Source organism: Podarcis cretensis, assembly GCF_951804945.1.
Source record: "Podarcis cretensis genome assembly, chromosome: 3".
In the NCBI taxonomy this organism is placed as follows: domain Eukaryota; kingdom Metazoa; phylum Chordata; class Lepidosauria; order Squamata; family Lacertidae; genus Podarcis; species Podarcis cretensis.
The window spans coordinates 73,610,026-73,632,138 of record NC_137172.1 but is presented as its reverse complement, the minus strand read 5'-3'; the positions used below and the strand labels follow the sequence as shown (position 1 = coordinate 73,632,138).

The following is a 22,113-nucleotide window of genomic DNA, read 5'->3' as shown; positions in this document are numbered from 1 at the left end:
CAGAATGAAGCCTAGAAAAGGCTACTCTGGGCAGAACTATTAAATCTTGAATTAGAAAGTCTTTCTCTTTCTCTCTCTGTGACACACACACACACACACACACCAGCACAGCTGTCTGCTCACTATAGGAAGAAGTCCAAGTGGGCAATGCTGGAATTATTGCACATTTGCCCCTAAGCAATACAGGTGGTCATGCCACCATGCACACATTAAAATTACATTTCCCCAGACATTAATAGAATAGTATAAGGCGGCGAGGATTATATAAAAATAGAGAGAGATTTAACCAGAGAAAAATAGAAAGATTTTTGAAAGATAAGCAGGTTCAGAAGATTCCAATAGAGAAAAAAGAGCAATTAAACACCCCAGTAGAGATAGAAGAAATAAAATTAGCAATTAAAGATTTAAAAAGAGGGAAAGCCCCGGGCCCAGATGGCTTCACGGCAAGCTACTATAAAGAAATGGAAAATACTGTACTGGCACCACTGAGAGAAGTAATGAATAATATTCTGAAAGAAAAAGAAATACCAGATACTTGGAAGGATGCTTTCATTACTTTAATCCCAAAACAAGACTCAGATCTGTCGCAAGTTAAGAATTACAGGCCGATCTCGCTGTTAAATGTTGATTATAAAATTTTCGCAGGAATGCTGGCAAGTAGAGTTAAAAACATATGGTCAGAATATATCCATGGAGATCAGGCGGGCTTTCTGCCAGGCAGGCAAATGAAAGATAATATTAGAAATATAATAAATTCTATAGAATACTTGTCTGCCAGGTATGATAAGCAAGCCATAATGATGTTCGTGGATGCAGAGAAAGCATTCGATAATATAGTTTGGGACTTTTTACTAAAACAGCTAGAATATATGGAGGTTGGTATGAACTTCTTCAACGGAATAAAGGCAATCTATACGGAGCAAAAGGCCAAATTGATTATAAACAACGTGGTGTCAGAAGAAATAATGGTAGCGAAGGGTACAAGACAGGGTTGCCCACTTCTCCCCGTTGCTATTTATAATAGTACTGGAAGTACTTCTGAACTCAATAAGACAAAATAAGAAAATAAAAGGGATTAGAATTGGTCAAAATGAATATAAAGTTAAGGCGTTCGCAGACGATTTAGTAATAACAACAGAAGACCCGCTGAACTCAATAAAAGAGATATTAGAAGAACTGGATCAATTTGGTAAGGTGGCTGGTTTTAAGTTAAACAAAAGAAAGACTAAAATAATGGTGAAGAATTTAGATTCGAAGGCAATCGAGGAATTACAACAACAAACAGAAATAGAAGTGGCCCAAAAGGTAAAATATCTAGGAATATGGATAACCCCGAAAAATATAGACCTATTTAAGAATAACTATGAGCAGGTATGGAAAGAGATAAAAAAGGACTTGGAGAGGTGGGGGAAGCTGAGATTGTCATTCTGGGGTAGGATAGCTTTAATTAAGATGAACGTTCTCCCGAGAATGTTATTTCTGTTCCAGAACTTACCGATAATCAAGGGCACTAAGATATTTAAAGAGTGGCAAAGAGGAATCTCAAAATATGTCTGGCAGGGCAAAAAACAAAGGATTAAGTTTAAATTGTTAACAGAAGCTAAAGAAAGAGGGGGATTCGCTCTGCCAGATCTGAAATTATATTATGAGGCATCGTGCCTTTGCTGGGTGAAAACGTGGATAAAATTGGAAAATAAGGAACTATTAGACCTGGAGGGGTTCGACAATAGAGCAGGATGGCATGCGTACTTATGGCAGGGGAAGAGGAAGCACAAGGGTTTCGCAACGCATATTTTTAAAGGCCCCCTAATGGAAGTTTGGGAGAGGAATAGATTTTTACTAGAACCTAAAGTACCACACTGGCTATCCCCATTGGAAGTTATGAGCGTGAAAAAAGTAAACATGAGAGGTGATTGGATAACTTATGAACAATTGTTAACAAAAGTAGGGGGGACATGGAAACTGAAACTATATGACCAGGTTAAAGAAAAAGTCTATGATTGGTTACACTATTTCCAAATAAACGAAATGTTTAGACAAGACGTTAAAGAGAGAGGATACGCGGATAAAGAATCTAAATTCCAGACTGAAATAATAAACAATGATTACAAAATTCTTTCTAAAACGTATAATATGCTATTAGAGTATAACTTGATAGATGAGGAAGTGAAGTCTGTGATGATTCATTGGGCAAGGGACATCGGCCATAATATATACTATGAAGAATGGGAGAAACTCTGGAAAAAAAATCTTAAATTTACAGCTTGCATAACGTTAAAAGAGAACCTCATGAAGATGTTTTACCGTTGGTATATAACACCTGCAAAATTAGCAAAAATATATAAAACTTGCAATAAATGCTGGAAATGCAGGGGAAAAGAGGGATCCTTCTTCCACATGTGGTGGGACTGCAGAAAGGTCAAAGGCTTTTGGGAAAGGGTATATAATGAAATGAAAAGTATATTAAGATATAACTTTGGGAAAAAGCCGGAGGCTTTTCTGCTAGGCCTAGCAGGAAGTGATATAAAGAACAATGATAGTAAATTCTTTCAATATGCAACAACGGCCGCAAGGGTCCTATTGGCCCAAAATTGGAAACAACAGAACATACCGACGCTTGAGGAATGGAGAGCAAAACTACTAGAATACGCGGAGATGGACAGATTGACGGGGAAAATTAGATATTTAAAAGACCAAAGGTTCATTGAGGACTGGGGGAAATTTGTGGAATATCTGGAAAATATAAGTGAAGGTCAGATAACGCTAGTTGGGTTTAAAAAAGCTCTGTGAAAAGGTTGGAATATTGTCTAAAGAGAAAAAGAAGGAAAGAGAAAATAATGTCAATATAAGCTAGGATTTGTGTGAATTTGTTAAATTAGGGTATGGATGATTTCAGGGGAAGCTGAAGGAAGTCTTATAGAAAGAAATCTGTGATAACAAGGCGTAAATTGTTTTACTTTCTTGTTTGTTATGATTTAAAAAACAATAAAAATTATGCAGGAAAAAAAAAAGAATAGTATAAGGCGGCTTCATGGTGTGCCGTTCATGAATTTACAGATTCATTTTACAGTGTGGAATTGTAGGAAATTTCCAGGGAAGGAGCATAGCACATACTTTGCCTACTTAGTTCAATCCCCGATTCCATGGCATATTTAGCTAAAAGGATCACTTTGCTGCCTGAGATCCTGGAAAGCTGCCGTCAGTCAAGAGACATCGAGTCACAGGAAACTGCTTTATACAATATCAGACTTTGGTCCACCTAGCTCAGTTTTATCTACACTGGCAGCGGCTCTCCAGGGTTTCGGGTAGGAGTCTCTCCCAGTCCTGTCTGGAGATGCCAAGCATAGAATGTGGGACTTTCTAAATACATAGCAGATCCTCGCCATTGAGTTATGGCCCCTGCCCTAGACAATTCGGGGATGGATTGACAAAGAACCTGGCTTGGTGTCATGCACCTTCCTTTGTTCTCACAATGCACAATCCCTACTCCTGCAATTTGCTTGAACTGTTTTTAATTTCTGAATTTTAAATTGTCCTAAGATGTGCTGCTGAAGGGCATGCAATAAACTTAGCAATAATACTGATAATGATATTGTTGCACACCTAACCTTCATTATTTCAGGCCCAGTCATAAAAATGGAGATGCCAAAGGAGTGTGCAGGTTCTGTGTCTTAAGCATTCTACCTACACGGTGCTTATCACTAGGACACCATGAGCATCTGAAAAACATTTTATGTTCCTGCTGCAAATTACCCTCAGGAGAGACAAAAGAATGTTGCTTTAATGATTCACCATGCATTTGCCAGCATTATGTTCCGTGTATAATCTGTTTCCCTGGTGCTACATTGTCATTCTTTCACACGCTGAGGCTGAGTATGGCAGATTGGGGAAAGAGGAGACAGATAAATTTGAAGTATACTTATGTTTACATGCAATTTCTTCAGCAACTGGAATGAAAAGTAATAAAGACTTCTAATTTCTAAACCTGCAGGCCCATAGTCCCTGCTCTATTCACAGCCGTGGGGAGCTGGTGAACTTAGCTGCTACAACAGCTACAAGGATGGGTGAAATCCAGAGCTTATCAGAGAGCCTTGAGATAGCACTGACAATCCATTTCCGGTTTCTTTTATATGACCAAAAAACATACCAGGAGTGCACTTGTAGAAGTACTGAAAGGAATGTAACATGCCAACTGGACTCATTGTTGTGGCACAGTCCCAGCCTATGTCTTTATTTTTTAAAAAAAAGCTTCACAGTTCCCTCAGCTTCCATTCCCTAGAGGCAGGCAGACCGTGGAAGCTCCTGCCAAGTCTCAGTGCGCAAGCTGTGCAAAGCTTGCTGTCTGGCAGGGGAGTTGGGCAACTCTGACAGTCATTAACGCTGTGATGGCTGCATCCCAAAAGGTGGTATCAGTACCTTTCCTGGCTATGTGCCGCTCATCAGACTGGCTTGCTCAGAGCCACCTGTCAATCAGAACCCACCCGGACAAGGAACCCTTCACAATGGAATTTGGCCAATATTCACCGTCCATCCAATCAACCTGGTGCTGCATTACTCAGGGGCCTATGTTTGTGAGTAACTACATAGGATAGTTGCTTAGATACTTACCGTATTTTTTGCTCTATAAGACTCACTTTTTCCCTCCTAAAAAGTAAGGGGAAATTTGTGTGCGTCTTATGGAGCAAATGCACACTGCACAGCTATCCCAGAAGCCATAACAGGAAGAGGGATCACTGCTTCCGCTGCGCAGCAATCCCTCTTGCTGTTCTGGCTTCTGGGATTCAGAATATTTTTTTTCTTGTTTTCCTCCTCCAAAAACTAGGTGCGTCTTATGGTCTGGTGCGAAAAATACGGTGAATGGATACTTAGGATAGTAGCTCGGTCCCAGCTCCAGCCAACCCAGCAGTTCGAAAGAATGTCAAATTGCAAGTAGATAAATAGGTACCACTCTGGCGGGAAGGTAAACGGCGTTTTGGTGCGCTGCTCTGGTTTCACCAGAAGCGGCTTAGTCATGCTGGCCACATGACCCAGAAAAACTGTCTGCAGAAAAATGTTGGCTCCCTCAGCCAGTAAAGCAAGATGAGACTTGCAACCCCAGAGTCGTCCGCGACTGGACTTAACTGTCAGGGGTCCTTTACCTTTACCTTTTTACTTAGGATAGAGTAGACTTGGTATCAGGGCCAGATGAAGACATGCTGAGACCGTAACCCTAGTCAACTTTAAGAGATCCCATAGCACATGAAACACCTTTAAATGAAAGTATCTTCTGAATTCTTACTTAGCATATATGAAAACTTTTTATGCTCAGGAACATAAAATCAGTTACACACATAGTTTAGCACTTAACGAAGCAGAAGAGGCATGCACCCTGTGTGTTATGCACATATCATAAAATTTAGAAAGAAAGAAAAAAGCATTTAGAGCCCCCTCTTAATCTGAGGCCTCAAGCTGTAGTTTACTTAGCATGAAATGTGTGAAGTGCTTTTTACTTCCTTTCATGCAGTATTCTGCCTTTCCCCTTTTTGTTCTCTTAAACCCCTTTCTCTTAAAACTGGTTGTAGGGGTTTAATCATGTGTTGTTGTGACTGCTCACAAGATAGTCTTCTCTCCACGGTGCCTAGATCTCTGGGTCCATGCTGTTTTCATGTCTAGGGAGAACTGCGGGAAAGCTAGCTGCCCTCCTTCGTAGAGGGAGAGAGGTGTGGGCTGGGTGCTCCCACATCTCCCTATCCAGGATGAATTGCTCACAGCCTTGAGGACTGCCCTTCTCTCAAAGTCAGAGGAAAAGGAAGGGCTGGTGGCAGCAGACCAAATGGTTAGAGACAGGAGCTGTTCCTGTTCCCAGGAGAGAGGGAAGGAATGAACTCTCAGGCTTTCGCTACAATAGTCAGGGCCAAAGAGGCCTTAATATCTGCAACAACAAGGTTAATGGGATTTCTGATATATCTGGCATTGACCTGAGTGCCATTTAAAGTTCCCTACAGAGAACAATCAGTTGAGAGTAAGTACCTGAGAGAAGCTATTTGCCGGTGTTATCACAGCATGTGATAAAAGCCACTAGAGAAAGCAAGATATCCCAATTTACCACACATCAGGTTTCCTGCATCTCTGCACATAACAAGAGATCATATCTGCAGTGCTTGGGTCCAAAGAGATTTAGGTTACATAGCCATGGTGTCAAAGTTAAGCACTGTAATCTTTTCTGGTTGGGAAAGAAGGGAGAAAATAATTTTCCTAGTTCCTATACTTTGCATGGATGACAAATTTACCACATTGTATATTTACATGTTTAAGCCATATGCAAATAAGGGAGTGGATTGCAACAATTTCCCTTCTTATTTGGGCTATTCAGGAAGAGTTCACCCCATAACAGCTGTTCCATCACCATGACCTATTCTTGGCATAGGGAGCATTTGGTGTTTTGCTCTTGTAGGATTTGTTTAGGGTTCTGTTCCTGGGATATTAGCACCTCAATCAAGAGATACACACAAGGACTGGATGAGCAGCACAACAAACACAGAGCACCACAAGCCTGCTTCATATAATGGCAGGATGGAAAACCTATCCAAGGGTCAGGCCTCTTGCCAAAATGTAAGTACTTCTCCTGCCTTTCAATACACAAGCGCACACACACACACACACACACACACACACACACACACACAAGTAAAACACAGTCCAAGTCTACCCAGAGCTTAACCCTGGGAGCAAGGGTCTATTATCATTCCATAACTTCTACTATTAGGGTGTTTAGGGCCTGCTGACACACCCATAAAAGCTATTAAGAAGAATGGCTTTAAAGCCTGAGACATCCCTGTCTGTACTATCCTGAATTGTGGATTTCCCTGGACTGATCTGGGAGCAGGTTTCTTGCCAATATAACCTGAATTAAAAAAAACAAAAAAAGAGCCCTGTTAGAGCATCCAAAAGGGGGCATCCCTAGTCTAGTACAGTGGCGGAGCAACCTGCTCCGGCACTGGGAGTGGTGTATATCTGGGGGTGTGGCTGGCATGTGTCCCAGGGGGTGTTGCATGCGTCCCAGGGGGCGTGGCGTGCCCCTAGCAGGGGCATGGCACATGTCGGGGGTGCGCGCAAGCAGCACCTGTCCCAGGGCATGTGCGGTGAGTGGCAAGCATCCTGGGGTGTGCACCAAGCGCCCTGAGGGGTGGGGGCGGCTGCGATGTCAACCCCCCGGGATGGGCCGTGATGTCACCCCTGCCTTCGTCCGCCAATAGTCTAGTATTGTTTTCAAGAGTGACCAGACAGATGCCTCTGGGAAACCTACAAGCAGGGGGTGAGGCTGCAGCCCTTGCTATTTTTTGTCCCCAGCATTGTGTAAGTAAAGGTGTAGCATCTTTGACTCTGGGCATTCTAATTAAGCTCAAATAGTTAACAGCCATTGACAGGTTTTTCCTTCATGCATTTAGTCCTCAGACTCTACTTAAGAATAAGAACAGCCTGCTGGATCAGGCTCCCGAGGCTGGTATTGCATCTTGTCCAGAATCCTCTTCTCACAGCCCACAAGCAGGACCTGAGTGCAACAACACTTTCCCCATCTTTGGTTTCTAGCAACTCTATATTGCCTCCAACAGTGAAGGTAGAACAGAGCCATTGGGTGAGTAGCCACCAATAGACTAATTAACTATGAATATGTCTAATCTCCTTTTAAAGTCTTCTAAGTTGGTAACCTGACCCCTTGAAAACTTCCCCTGTTCTTAACTTCACATTTCAGAGGCTTTCTTGTGGTAGTAAAATGCAGCAGTTACTATAGAATAGAATGTAGAATCCCCGTGGACTAGACAAACTTTTGTAGACATGACTGAGGTTCTCTTATTTACATTTCTATTTTTCTGTGAAAAATATTGCACTAAAGGCAGGCAAATCATACTCTGCTGCACAAACCATAACTCACACACTGTAAAAGCCTTAAAGTGGTGTCTTTTTTCTTTTTACAAAAGCACCTTAACTTAATCTCTTCTGCCATCAACCATCAATAAAATGAGTTGCTCTCCCCCCCACCCCCGATCCACACAATACACATTTAACACACATTTAAAGCACTGGACTTCTCCCAAACAATCCTGAGGACCATAGTTTCCCCTCACAACGTTGCAATTCCCAGCGCCCTTCTCAAACAACAGTACCCAGGATTCCTTAGGGGAAGTGATGTGCTTTAAATGAACATTGGATGTGCTTTAAACATACGGTGCAAATCTGCTAAAGATGAACTTGTGGACTGGACAAAAAGATTCTGCTAACAATGGGCACAATCCAGTCCCAAAGGTAGGCATCAAAAGTTGAGGTTACGTTTAATTCTCTCACTGAGGTTAGTAGGACTCAGAGTGGAATCCTATGCATGTTTACTTGGAATCATCTGTAGCGCAGAAGAAAAATCCCATCTTATCTACAGTTTTGATGTGAAGTGCCACAGGCCCAGACACAGCTGGATTCCCTAGCATACCGGATGTTTACATAAAAGAATTCATGATTTACAACAGTGAGCCCCTGTTGCTCCTTTTTGACAGAAGAACAAATATTTGCAGCTTGTTTACACTGTTCTGGTTTTAAGCTATGCGGCAAGTTTTCAATATGTAACCAAGCTCCATCAGCAGCCTCTCTCTGAATGTAAAAGCACGTTACAATGCATTTGAAATTATACCTGCAGCTGATTAGAAAGAGAAGTTTTATGTATTTCTAACACAAAGCAAATATTTGAACAAGCAGAAACATTACGGTATGTCACACATCACCCCAACTTCTGTGTGCTGCAAGATTCCAGGGGCTCCAGGTGCTTCCACAGAATGTGAGACAGCAAAGACTGTGGTGCCTTTACGATATATGGCAGGAGCTCACAGCGTTAACACTCCCAAAGGTCTTGCTTCCCCCATAGTCACAGCCTTGGATTCTAGCAAAGATCAGTCATGCCTCTCTCCCAGCTTCTGCCCACTTCTAGCTCTCCACTCAGCTCACTCTGCCTTTGTTTTCCAAATACAGTGGTACCTCGGGTTAAGTACTTAATTCGTTCCGGAGGTCTGTACTTAACCTGAAACTGTTCTTAACCTGAAGTACCACTTTAGCTAATGGGGCCTCCCGCCTCCGCCGCGCCGCCAGAGCACGATTTCTGTTCTCATCCTGAAGCAAACTTCTTAACCTGAAGCACTATTTCTGGGTCAGCGGAGTCTGTAACCTGAAGTGTATGTAACCCGAGGTACCACTGTACCAGCCAGGTGAGGGAGGGGCCTATCCATCTGCCCTCTGACAGAGAGCAACTTCTTTTGTTATACCAGGGATGGTACTCAGGCATCATGCAGGCTAACCATCCTCCCACCAATTCACAACAGCACAACAGCAATGCAGTAATTGTGTTTGATTGTTCAGCATTATAACTATAACTGCTGTATTTAATTCTTTCCCCATACTCCCTTTAGCATGCAAAGAGAAGTTCATGGCAGCTGTTACCAGGATTATCATCTTTGGGAGGAGAGGGTGCTAGAAAATTGATATGGTCTCTTTATTTATTTACAGCTAAACAGAATATAGCAGGAATTGGACAGAAGCAAGAATGCACAAGCAGAGAATACTAGTAGCATGGCAGTATTGAGCCGTGCCCTAAAGCTGCCATCTTTCAAAAAGCCTACTGAGTCAGTCAACACCAAGCAGCTTCTTTCACTTCTTCTTGCCCATTTTTTTTTTTTTTACAAACAAATCCCAGCTTCCTAATGATCTGCAGAAAGAGCAACCCTAGCTGGATACAACATCTGGAGTCCCATGGTAGTTAAGAGCATGAGCCACAAAGTAACCAATTCAAATCTCTGCTCAAACCACAAAGCCTTTAAGAAGCAAGTCAATATGTCCACTGCTGCCAAGCCACTCCAGGTATTTCTGGATGATACTGATGATCAATATCTGCTTCAATCTGCTTTTTACCATCTTTGGCACTGAAAGGTCCTTGGTCATCCTGGTTAATGATCCATGGCAGGAGGTGAGCAGGAAGGGAACAGATTCTTCATCTAGCTACCACTCACACCATTTCCTCATTAGGTTTTTGTGGGGCAACCTCACCACCACTGCTCATTTTCCAGAAACAGGTTACTCCTAGAGCTCAGGATTTATCATCCCCAGGCAGATACTTTATGCCCCTATCCAAGAGGTCCCACCTCAAACCAGGTTATGATGCCTCTTGCAAAACACACATGAATTGCTTTGGTTGCTTACAAAATGCTTATTTTCCTATGAAGGGAAAGTATCTTACATCCCATGGTGCCTTTGCAAAAAGTACAGCATAAGGACTGCCTGCTGTAACCTATCAAAGATTTGAGCCAGATGCAGAAGTGAGAAAGAACACAAGGAAGAATCATAACAGTACCAGAGGAACATCACACCAAAAGCCTTCATTGCTAGGACATGTTACAGGGGAGTAACAGATATCTGATTCAGTTACTACTTTCCATCACTCAGTTTAACCTCTTCATTTAAATTAACATCTCTCCACTGAAATTCATGCCTAGGCTCTCTGGAGATTCATAGCCTCTAACTTTCTGCCAGCCTTCACCATTATTCAGAAGATAATCACAGATAAAAGCAAGCTCCTAAAAAAATAATCCAGATTTGAATTCGAAAGCTGTTTTCACAAGTGAGGCATACCTAAGTGCTCCCACTTTTCCAGCTCTGCAAACGGAATGAAGAAAGAAAAAGAGACATCCATTAGACTGTTCACTAGATCTTAAAACAGCCATTTTCCTTTCTCACATTAGCAACATGTACAAACAACACATCCCAGACCGCGGCATTTTCAGTATCGCTTGTGAGAACACCCAAGGGGTCTGGGTTGAACTGTAAAATAATAGTCATGCATGATAATTAAAATATGCTGCTATTTTTAGATAGCTTCAGTTTTAACACTAAAGGAGGAGCAAAATATTAAATAGAAACTATTTGTTCTGAACTCTTTCTCTTCCCAAGCCCTTCTGCAATTTTCCTGTTTCCTTCTGCCTGATTTGACAAGTTAACTGCCTTGCTGTTCTCACTAGCCCAGGGGTAGGCAACCTAAGGCCCAGGGGATGGATGCGGCCCACTCGCCTTCTCAATCCGGCCCATGGACAGTCCGGGAATCAGTGTGCTTTTACATGAGTAGACTGCGTGCTTTTATTTAAAATGCATCTCTGGGTTATTTGTGGGGCATAGGAATTTGTTCATTTTTTATTTTTTTCAAAATATAGTCCAGCCCACCACATGGACTGAGGGACGATGGACCGGCCCACGGCTGAAAAAGGTTGCTGACCCCTGACTAGCCTTCCTGATTCTATCCCTTCCTGCTTGACAACATCCCTACCATTATCCTTCCTCTCAGAGGCATATTTAGAACAGCTTGACCAGATCCTCCAAACTGGGCATTGAGCCTTGGGGCACCGCAGAGCGTTGCAACTGTGACCTAGTGAATTAAGTAGAAAAGAAGGTTGAGAGGCAGGGGGGCACGAATTATGGCCTTGCACAGGGCACTGCTGAAATTTCAAAGACCAAAGTCTGCCACTACTCCTTACCACCACATAATTATTTTCAGGCTGCTCCCCTACCACACTCCAATAGGCCACCAATCTCCCCATTCAGTCATCCTTGCCACATCCTCCTCTTCCACATCTGCCTGGTTCCATTTTACTCTTTGCCTCCAAGCTCCTGAAACTTGCAGCTTCTGCCCATCACCTCAGCCTTCTCTCCCCTGACTTCTCTACTGGCCTCCTCTAGCTTCTAAGAGTCTGCCCATAGTGCTTTAAAATCATTGCACTGATTTTGCACTTCTCTGAATTTTGTGATACTGTTCTTGGCTATAAAAAAGTAGCAAAACGTATTTTAAAATTCACATTTTAAGATTAAAAAGATGCCAAGAAACGTGTATGTTGAGATAAAATATTTAAGTATATACAGTGGTACCTCGGGTTACATACGCTTCAGGTTACAGACTCTGCTAACCCAGAAATAGTACCTCGGGTTAAGAACTTTGCTTCAGGATGAGAACAGAAATCGTGCTCTGGAGGCGCGGCAGCAGCAGGAGGCCCCATTAGCTAAAGTGGTGTTTCAGGTTAAGAACAGTTTCAGGTTAAGAACGGACCTCCAGAACGAATTAAGTACTTAACCCGAGGTACCACTGTATATACTTAGTGGTGCAATTAAGAACAAATTTCCTTGCAGGTTTAAAAAATATCACAAGGTAAATGTGATGACTGAACGAACTTGGGAATAATCACTTGTGAAATGGACGTGAACCAAAATTGCCTGACCCATCCATCCCTGGAAAATATGCAGATTTCAAACATCTTAATATAGGACTAATGCTTCACCAGCACTTGCAGAATGCTCCCAGACAGTAGTTATCTTCCTGTGTTCCACCACCAACACTGCTCATTTTCTAGCCTGACTCCTTCCTTCATCTCCCAGAGGAAGGATAGCTACTTTTTCTAGGTCATAGTCAATGAGGCTGTTGGGAAATGTAGCCCTTAGCTTCAGAATTACTGTTACAATATCATTAAAACACATTTATGAATGGGAAACAAACCTGACAGTTTTCAACACAACAGTGATGTTCCATTTTTTAAAAAGACTATTTGATGTCCACTGAATTTATCTTATTCCAAAAGCAATGACTTCCCACACCTCAATGATGCAGGTTTAACTGGTGAAGGTCAAGATGCCACAAATGAGCTTAGTTCTAAAATATTAAATGGAAACACCTGCTACTTGGCTACCAATAACAGTTTGCCATAGAAACAGCATTCGCTTGTGTGTTGACATATCATTGGAAAGAAGGCTCACACGTGGGAATGGTTAATACACAAAATTAAGTTGTAGTAATCATAATGGCATTCCTGGCCTTCCACCAAGGTTCAACTCGGTCCTGATTGTGTAAGCATGATCCTGGAGGAACTTAATTTGTATCATGCACCATCAATCTTGCATGAGCCCATAATTCAACTATAGAACTGAAGACAGATGTTTCTTGTTGAATCACATGCTCTAATAGTTTAGGATTTATCACCTTAACATGATGGTTTTTAAAAGAGCTTTCGATTTTCATAGAATCATAGAGTTGGAAGAGACCACAAGGGCCATCGAGTCCAACCCCCTGCCAAGCAGGAAACACCATCACGGAGGCAGCGATGCTCTCCTGAATGCCAGTTGCTGGAAGCCACAGGAGGGGAGAGAGCTCACTAGCTATTTCCCCATGATTTTAAAAGGAAGGCCCTACATTAACAAGCCCTTTCCCCTTTCTCTTCCTGCCGTTTCCCATCTTCCATTTCTGTTCAGACATCATAAGCATTTTTCCACTTGTCAAACTTTTCAGTAAGTACACCTGTTGGCTACAGCAATCCAGCTTGTTGCCAATTCCCTTTTTTTTTTTTTGAAAGAAACGTTATGGTACAGCAGAGCAGAAAGTCTGACCTTCATATTTTACTGTACTGTGCTTTCATAAAATAGAAAGATTTCAAAGTCAACCTGGAGATAACTTGTTACGGTGCTTTTCTATTAGAAAGCACAAAATCTGCTCCAGATCTAACATTCTTTAGCGTTTGATTTCATCCTGCTGATGTACCTCTGCCTCTGCTGGCAAATCAGCCTTTATGCCCCGTCCTGAGGCCCCTCATCGGATTTACCTATTAGGGTAGGGGCACCTTCAGACTGTTCAAATTTTGCGGGAGGGATTCAAGTGCATAACAGAAAATTTAAGTTTTCACAATTAAAGTGGGTTCTTTACCCCAGTGCAACAAATCCACAGAAAGAGGGGGTTTTGTGGTTAGGAAAGTGATGGGAAAATGCATTGAGAAGTGTAGAATAATTGGGGGGAAATGTAAGGACAGCAAAAACAAATCAGAATAAATGCTCATTGTCCTAAAAAGTCCTCACAAACAAATCAGAACCAATGCTATAAAGACCAGGTATAAGCCAATCTGAAGGAGCCCTAGGATTTCTAGCTAAGGGCTTATCCACACCTACCTTCCCTCTGCACTTTCCAGGCACAGTCCACAAAAAAACCCAAATAGCCATTTGTTCTGATTCAAGTTTAAAGAGCAGGTGTTCGCGGGGAAAGCTCTGGAGCAAAAAAAAGGGGAGCACTCAAACACGGAGCTTTAAAGCATGGACCTGTATGGGAAGCAGTGGGGCAAAATAAGTGTGGATAAGCCCCAAGTGTTTTAACCAGTTATAAGAAAATTGAGGTTTTTATTTAGTACACATAAGCAAGGAAGTTCCCACTGCATCACTAACAGATACTCTAATCCAAAGACCTACAATTGCACACTTGGATCTCTTACATGCTTCCCATTCATTTCAACCACAAGTTAATTTATTTGTGCTGGCATATCAGATTCCTGAAGATGGAAGTGCCTGGCGTGCTCTGGTCCAGGGGGTCACGAAGAGTCGGACACGACTAAACGACTAAACAACCACCACAACAACAAATCAGATTCCTGCATGAAACCGGTGGAGGACCCATTATACGAAAGGTATATGTGGTATATGTTGCAAATTCCAACTGCTGGTGTGTTTTTATATCTTGCTCTTACTATGTCAGCATATAAAAATGAGCTTATTGTCCTTTGTTAGAAGACCTGGAAAATTTTGAGAGATCAAGGAGGAGTGAGTTTTGCTTTTTTTGTCACTATGGGCAGCCATGTCTTTGAGCCTCCCTGCCATTAGCCTGACTTTTGATCCTGGGGGCTTTCTTCATTCCATTGTTAGGTGGCACAGCAGACAGAGCCAGTGCCGACATTATGATTTTCCACCACACAGGAATGCCAAAAAGAAAGAAAGAAAAAAGGTGACATTTGAATTCACAATCCACACAGACTTTGCCACCCGGTAGAGCATTTTTTTACATGAATCCCTTCATGGGTGAAGAAAAAAGTAGGGAAGAAGAACTAAAGGCTGGGATCTTCAATTTCAATTCATGTGCAAAGTAAGAAAAGAGTGGTATTGCTTCCCCAAAACTACAGTATGCCTTCTGATAAAGCTGGAAGCAAAAACTCCTCATTATTTCTCACCGTTTTACTTATTGGGCAATGCTGCAGAACCATAAATAGAAAGAAGTTCCCTTAGTTCACTGCTTTGAAAATTAAGAATAGCTTTTCTTCAGGCACATGTTCTACACTGTCTAAATCAGGGGCAAAAAACAAAACAAAAAACCTCAGGATCAAGGGCTGAATATAGCCACTGCTCTCTTTTTCTGGCCACAAAGAATGTACCCAGGCTACATCTCCCACCAGCCCTGCTGTGTTTTCCTTGCCTAAGATGGAGAGAAGTGTGTGTGTGTGTTTAGAAACCTCTGACCTTTGCATGGCTGGAATTTAGTCTACCGTACAGAGGTAAGAGCTACTGTCGCTTGGCCCCCTTTTGCCTCTGGCCCTGTTCACCACTGGCATGAGGAAGCCCCACAAGGCTGGCTAGAGGAAATGTTGCCCCTAGCTTGAAAAAGCTCTCCAAGCCTGGGCTAAATGCCAGAAGTAACTAACATTCACAATTTTTTTTTTCATCTGCACAACTATTTCATTAAGTTTGCATAGCTTCCACCAGAAATGGCACAAAAATTTCATGACACAGACAGTTTATCACTTGTTTATATCTCTGCTGCTATGTGGTTTGTACTTGGCCAGCTGTTGCTCAGTTCTAATTTATTGCTATTATGATCCAGCCATAAGGTCTCCCGTGAGTTGAGAAAAGGGACACTGCCAGGATACTTTGGGACTGAGAGGGTGACCTAGTTCTTTTCTCGAGGGCAGAAATAGATGATTGGAGCGCTATTTTCAAAGGCAGCAGACTCCAGTCTCCAACTCAATGCAATGAACTGTGACATAACCTGGACCAGCCCACAACGTTTTGCAGCCTGTGGTGAAGCAGCAAATAGCACCTTTCTCCCAACCAAGGCCATTTGGTTATTTGGAGACCTGAGGCCGAAAATCCCACAAGCACCTCTCCTCTTTTCCTGGCAGTAAAATATTGTCATCGATTGGTTAGACACAGAGGACTGGTGGGAGGAACGAGGTGGGGAGCCACCAAAGGAAGAAGGCTCAGAGCCCGGGGAGTGGTGGTGGGATGACGATGAGTGGTCAGAGGGAGATGACTGGGAAGAGGGGGTGTTGAAAGCTGAAGGGGTAACAGGGCTTAATGAGCTGGGAGAGTCCGTGGCAGAGAAGTTCAGAATCAGAAGATGAAGCTAGCAAGTGGGAGGAGGGAGGTCAAAAGGCAGAGATGAATCAAAGTTGGTGAAGTTACAGGTGTCTCACCCTATGCAACAAGCTTCTCTCCCCCATCTCCCAGAACCAGGAGATGCATGAAAAGGGCAGATGAGAGACTGGCTGCACACAGGCGCAGTCTCAGAATGCTTGGGGAAAGCCCTGGAAAGGAGGAGACTTAGACCGCAGTGGGGAGGCAGGGACCTTAATCTTGGCAACTGATTTCATGGGGTAAGACCCACAGGGAATGAGCTGCTGTACTCATGAAGCCTGAGACTCAGCCCAGTCTGTGGAGATCATATTTTCGCTAATAAAGAGTTAACTACAACTTTGAACTGTGCAATTTACTGACCGCCACGCTCTGTGACAAATATATACTAATAATTAAGTAAGTTAACAATCTGCTCCACTTTCATAACACACAAAACCAACTGCCTGAGGTGGCTGCCCCACTTTGCCTAATGACAGGGTCGGCTCTGCATCATTAGTACATTTCTTCACAGTTTGGAATGTAGAGCAAGGAGAAATGGCAGCTGTTTAATCTCTGGAGATGTGGCAGCACAGAAGGGAAGCATAATAATGGTGAATATAGAGATAAAATATTTCTATTTGAGGAAGGAGGTGCAAACGTCTTCAAAACAGAATATTCATATTTGAGCTGTCACCTTAGATTTGTGCAATAAAATAAGAAGAGGTAAAAATAATGCTGTTCCTACTCCAAACCAAAGGGTATGTGCTTTAGGTTGCAAATCTGTACGCACCTGGAAGTAAGCCCCATTGGATTTGCTTTTGAGTAGAAATGTATGGACTTGTGCTGTTTAAGTTTTGCATGAACTGCCTGGAAATAAGAACGTGGGCAGGAAAAACTCCTTGTCCAGGATGGCACTGAGCTGTTAATGCATTCTACCACAGAGTTCTTCAGCAATGGTGTTGGATATTTAAAAATACACCAAAAGTTAGTTTTTTGCTTACTAAGCCTTAAATGTCGGCATGCTTTTCCAAAGAGAGCTGACATCTGTTAGCAGATTTGTCACACAAGCCACCTTTAGTTTAAAAGCCAGCACCAATTATCCTTAAAATAGCCAGTGTGACTCAAAGATTGCTTTCCTTTCTTTTAACTGGGAACCTAAGGGTGAAATCTAATGTCAGGCAAGCAGGCATCCTCTCACACAGTCATGCTTCTCTTTCTCCTTCTCCTTGTAGCCCCCACATGCCCTGAAAAATCTGCTTGGGGTGGGGGTGGGATGTGCAGGTTGCAGAGTGGGAGATGAGAAATGCCTCTGCCTACAAACCTGATTTCAACCCAATTTTAAATATTAATACTTTGTAAAAATTAAAACATTAAAAAAGGCTTTATGGAGATAACAAATAATAAATAATGATTTTAGAAACCCAGTGCAATGTTGAACAGGTTTTCTGACTGTCAGAAGTTGAAGATCCACATCTGAACATTCATTTTATTTTGTCATGGTTATTTTTCTCCATCTCCTGATGCTTCTACTCTCACAGGTACCAGAAGGAATGCCTAATCCCATATAAAACTGCTCATATTGCAAGGCCCTCCAGGGTCCCCCATCAACTTAGATGGCATCTGGAAACTGGAGGAAGGGCCTTCTTGGTGGTGGTGTCCTGTTTGTAGAATTCCCTCTCCAAAGAGGCTTGCCTGGCACCTACTATGCTATATTTTTGGCACCAGTCCAAGACATTTTTGTTCTCTCAGACTTTTAAAATTAAAACAGTTTAAGTTTCAATGGAAACTTTGAAGTGTTTGGCTTTAGTACAAATCTATTTCATTTCTGTCATGCTGATTTTACTGCTATTCAATTTTTATCTGAACAGTGGTATAGGAATGCATTAAATAATAGACATATGAGCAAATATATAAATGAATGAACATCTATCCTCAAGCTCCATAATAATCCCTGCTTCCCTTATCCAAGAACTCAAAAAGCTCAATAAATTCTGCTTCAAGAAATTTCCACTTCCAGAAGCCAACCCCATAAAATATAATAATTGCTTTTATTTTGTATCTCTGATTCAGGACTATATGCATTTTTCAAGCACTGAAATTGGTGTTAGGCACAGAATACCGCATACTGAGTGTCACACAATCTGCTGTATGGCCTTCCTAGAAGAGCAGCCACTTTGCATTGATCTGTTGAAGATCAATGTACAGACATCGGGGTGTACACAAATGTTGGTGCAACAAATGTTGTACATAAATGAATAATTCTACATCTGTGCTCACAGTAGCAGTGACTTGCTGTAGCAAGAATAGCAGCTACCATGAATCAGCCATGAAAATGGGCTCTCAGCTTACATTAGCCCAATACTGTCTGTGCTGGCTGGAAGAAGCTCTCCAGTAACTTAGCAAATTCCTAGTCCTTAAGGCACAGAAGATCTGATTGAAAGTGTAAGCAATGCCAGGCTGATGAAACCTCAGAAACAGGTGGGTGGTGTGCATAAAGCAACGAGATTTCTACCAGTTATAGGACAGGCCCTCAGTGTACCACTCCATGTTTGGCATAAGTAGAACAAAACAGGGCAAAATAATTTTTACTGCTTTGCAAATTCAGATTTTCATGATATGTTCCCTTAGGATTGCCTTTAAAGTTCACAGTCTCATTCCCGACCTCTGAGAGTAAGGTTGCATACATATTACCAGCTAAATTTTTCTTTTCTTCAATTCCAATTAAAGCTGTTTTGGAAGGAAACACAGCATTTCATAGGAAAGCACAGGATAGATAAAGGATTGTGGGTAATATTGTGTTTACCGAAACCAGCAGTGGGAGTGCACTGGAGTAAGCAGGAGTGTGAACACAACCTCAGAGCCAATTGCAAGTGATACTGAGTTGTGTGTAGTTTTCCCAACCTATTCCCCCATTCAGTGGAGGCTGGTGGAAACAGGACCTGGTGGGGTGCCTAGGAGGTCATGTGGGTGGTGCTTAGGTCACATGGGTGGCACCTAGGTCCCCATGCTCACCCCTTTCGGTTGTAATGGTAAAGAAGGTAAAGGACCTCTGGACGGCTAAGTCCAGTCAAAGGTAACTGTGGGGTGTGGCACTCATCTCGCTTTCAGGCCAAGGGAGTTGGTGTTTGTCCGCAGACAGCTTTCTGGGTCATGTAGCCAGTATGACTAAACCGTTTTTGGCGTGACAGAAGCCAGAGCGCACAGAAACACTGTTTACCTTTCCACTGCAGCGGTACCTATTAATCTACTTGCACTGGTGTGCTTTCAAACTGCTAGGTTGGCAAAAGCTGGGACAAAGCAACCAGAGCTCACCCCACCGTGCACATTCGAAGCGCTGATCAGCAAGCCCAAGAGGCTCAGTGGTTTAGACCACAGTGCCACCAGCTCCCTCTCTACTAGGTCAACCACTTTGTGGCTTGTTTACCTGTTGAAATGAGGGAGGAGCTTGATGAAACTTTCAGAGGATTGCACACAGCATACATCATTCATCAAAATAAAATGACAGCAATTGCCTCACTGTGATACAGTAACAGTACAAAGACTGGACCATGGATTTGGATGTTTAGGTGAGTTTGTAATCTTGACAGAACTATGTCCCAGTTTTCCCATAAGAGGATCTTGCCCTGCCCCCATGGCATTGTTTTTTTTTGAAAAAGAAGCCTCAGAGCTGCAGAGGAAGAGGGTCTTAACCCATCCCTATTGCCAGTTTTCTGTTAAAATTCCTCCAAGCTGGGTTTTTCACCCATAGCAGGAAAGAGAGGTGTAGCTCACCCCTCAACTAAGTGAAAGAAGTTTGGGTTGTGTTATGTACTGAGTTGAATAGGATCCAAAAGGCAGCAGTCTGATTGGTCCTAGAACAATAGGATTCAGAATGCAGCAGTCTGATTGGTCCACAGGAGACACCCAATCCAGCTCCAGGTGGAAGTGAATCCGCAACCTGATTGGCCTATAGGTGAATCCCGGAATTAGCCAATCACGTGGGGCCCATTGTGTAAATAATGTATATAAAGCAGACATTCTGGGGGAACGTCCATTCCTCCTCACCACTATGAGCTGGATAAAGAGCATGAAATCCACTCCCGACTCCAAGTATATTTCAGGGTGTTTCACTGCAGTAAGGGAAAGGGTTAAGAAGCCTCTCTGCTGCACATTTTGTGCTTCAGTAGCACCCTCCATGAGTACATTTTGTTTTCTATTTAAAACTCAGCACATTGTATAATTTGGCCCTATCCCAACAATAACTGTTCTGCCACCAGCAATGGCAGAGCTAATGCCAGGGGGATCCTCAAATTATTACATGGGGGGGAGGCTTTCCTAAAAGGATAATAAATCATTGTTGAGGGGTTCCAGATAGATATATCTTCATTATTTTGTGATCCCAGGCTATTTCTCCAGTGCCTTGGCCCAAGGGCACAAACAGATTTATGGAGAATGAAACATCCTCTAAAGTTGCAAATTGCTGCCATGACTGACGATGTTTAGATTCTGCTGGATCATTAGAAATGCAAGTCACAGGCACATGGCTGAAGGAGAAGGGAGATAGTGAGTTAAAGCCAAAAAGAAATGCCTGATGTGCAAGTGAAACGTGGACACCCAACATACAAAGCTGCCTTGGGCAATCGTTCTGTTTAAGCAAAGATAGGTATAATCCTTTTGCATACGCTCTTTCTCCCCTACACACACACACACACACACACACACACACACACACACACAAAGAGAGAGAGAGAGAGAGAGAGAGAGAGAGAGAGACTCTCCTGTTGCTTTTCACTTCTGCACAAATCGTGATGAAACAAGGAAGTCTCTCATTAACCACAGTTTATCATTTTCTTCACTTTAAACCATGGTTTAATATATTCGCTGGTTCCAAAGCTGACATCATGAATTTCCTGATTTGGACAAAATAGAAAACTAATACTATGGCTAATCAGAAACTCCATGGGGGAATGGCCTGGGTGCAGAGGCAAAATATTCATGCACAGTTCAGTTTAATAAGCAGATGTATGATTGTATGAACACAGTCACATTTTAACTTCCAAAGTAGTAGGGGTGCTCTTTTTTGTGTCAACCACATGAATATGTAGACAAATATTTCCAAAAGAACACTCAAGAGACAACCCATCACAAACTCACAGAGCTGCCTGAGAGAAAATACAATTTATAGAAAGAATCAGAAATTAGTAGAAAAATCTGCATGAATGACTCCCCATGATCTGTTGTGGAGGTCAGATGTGGAAAAATTAAGCAGGAGCTACTAAGGGATAATGCAGGCAGTTTTATGGGACATGCTCTTTTTAATTCAGGAACCAAATCTGATTTTTAATTTCAATGGGAATGGCTTGGATTGTAGCAACTGGAAAAAGGAGATGTGGTATTGGATAATAGAACAGTCACCACGAATATTACTATGTCAAAGCACACCCACCAACACTGCTATGGTAAATATGCAAAGAAGCCCAAAGAACATCCACATGTTTGGATTGTGCCCTGGGACTGGATCTTCCCCAAACCTCCATGGTTTCACGTTAGTGGAAAAATGGAAGGAGGAAAAGGCAAGGAGTAATTTTCAAAAAGATGCTGGTGCCATGCCTGATTCCCCCCCACTCCCAAAGTAAGAGCTGTGGAGAGGGCACTGAAAGGTCCTTCCAGAATTACCCTAAGAAAGTGAATGAACAAAGTGAATGAAGAATGCAGGGGAGAAGAGACCTCTAATTAATATGTGCTAGAAAGTTCTGGCATCAATTTGTTCTCAGGGGGAACATGATAGACATATAGGCAGATGAAAAGCCCAGGCAGCAATTATATAAACACTTACAAAGAAGTAAATCCTATTGAACTCAGTGGGACTTACTTCTTAGTAGACATGTCTGGGATCGTACTGTCAGTATTTACTCTGATGCACTCTTTAATTGATAAGGAGCT

General features: G+C 42.4%; 1 protein-coding gene and 1 long non-coding RNA gene across 2 annotated transcripts in view; both read right to left on the bottom strand.

Annotated features, from left to right (window-relative positions):
• METTL24 (methyltransferase like 24) overlaps nucleotides 1-22,113 on the bottom strand; it is a 73,910-nt gene that overhangs the window by 6,623 nt on the left and 45,174 nt on the right. The window lies entirely within an intron of this gene.
• On the bottom strand, nucleotides 4,245-4,939 carry LOC307213528. Its single transcript, XR_013837553.1, has 2 exons — nucleotides 4,853-4,939; nucleotides 4,245-4,603 (listed from the first exon to the last, which is right to left on the bottom strand). It is a non-coding gene; the product is annotated as an uncharacterized lncRNA (long non-coding RNA).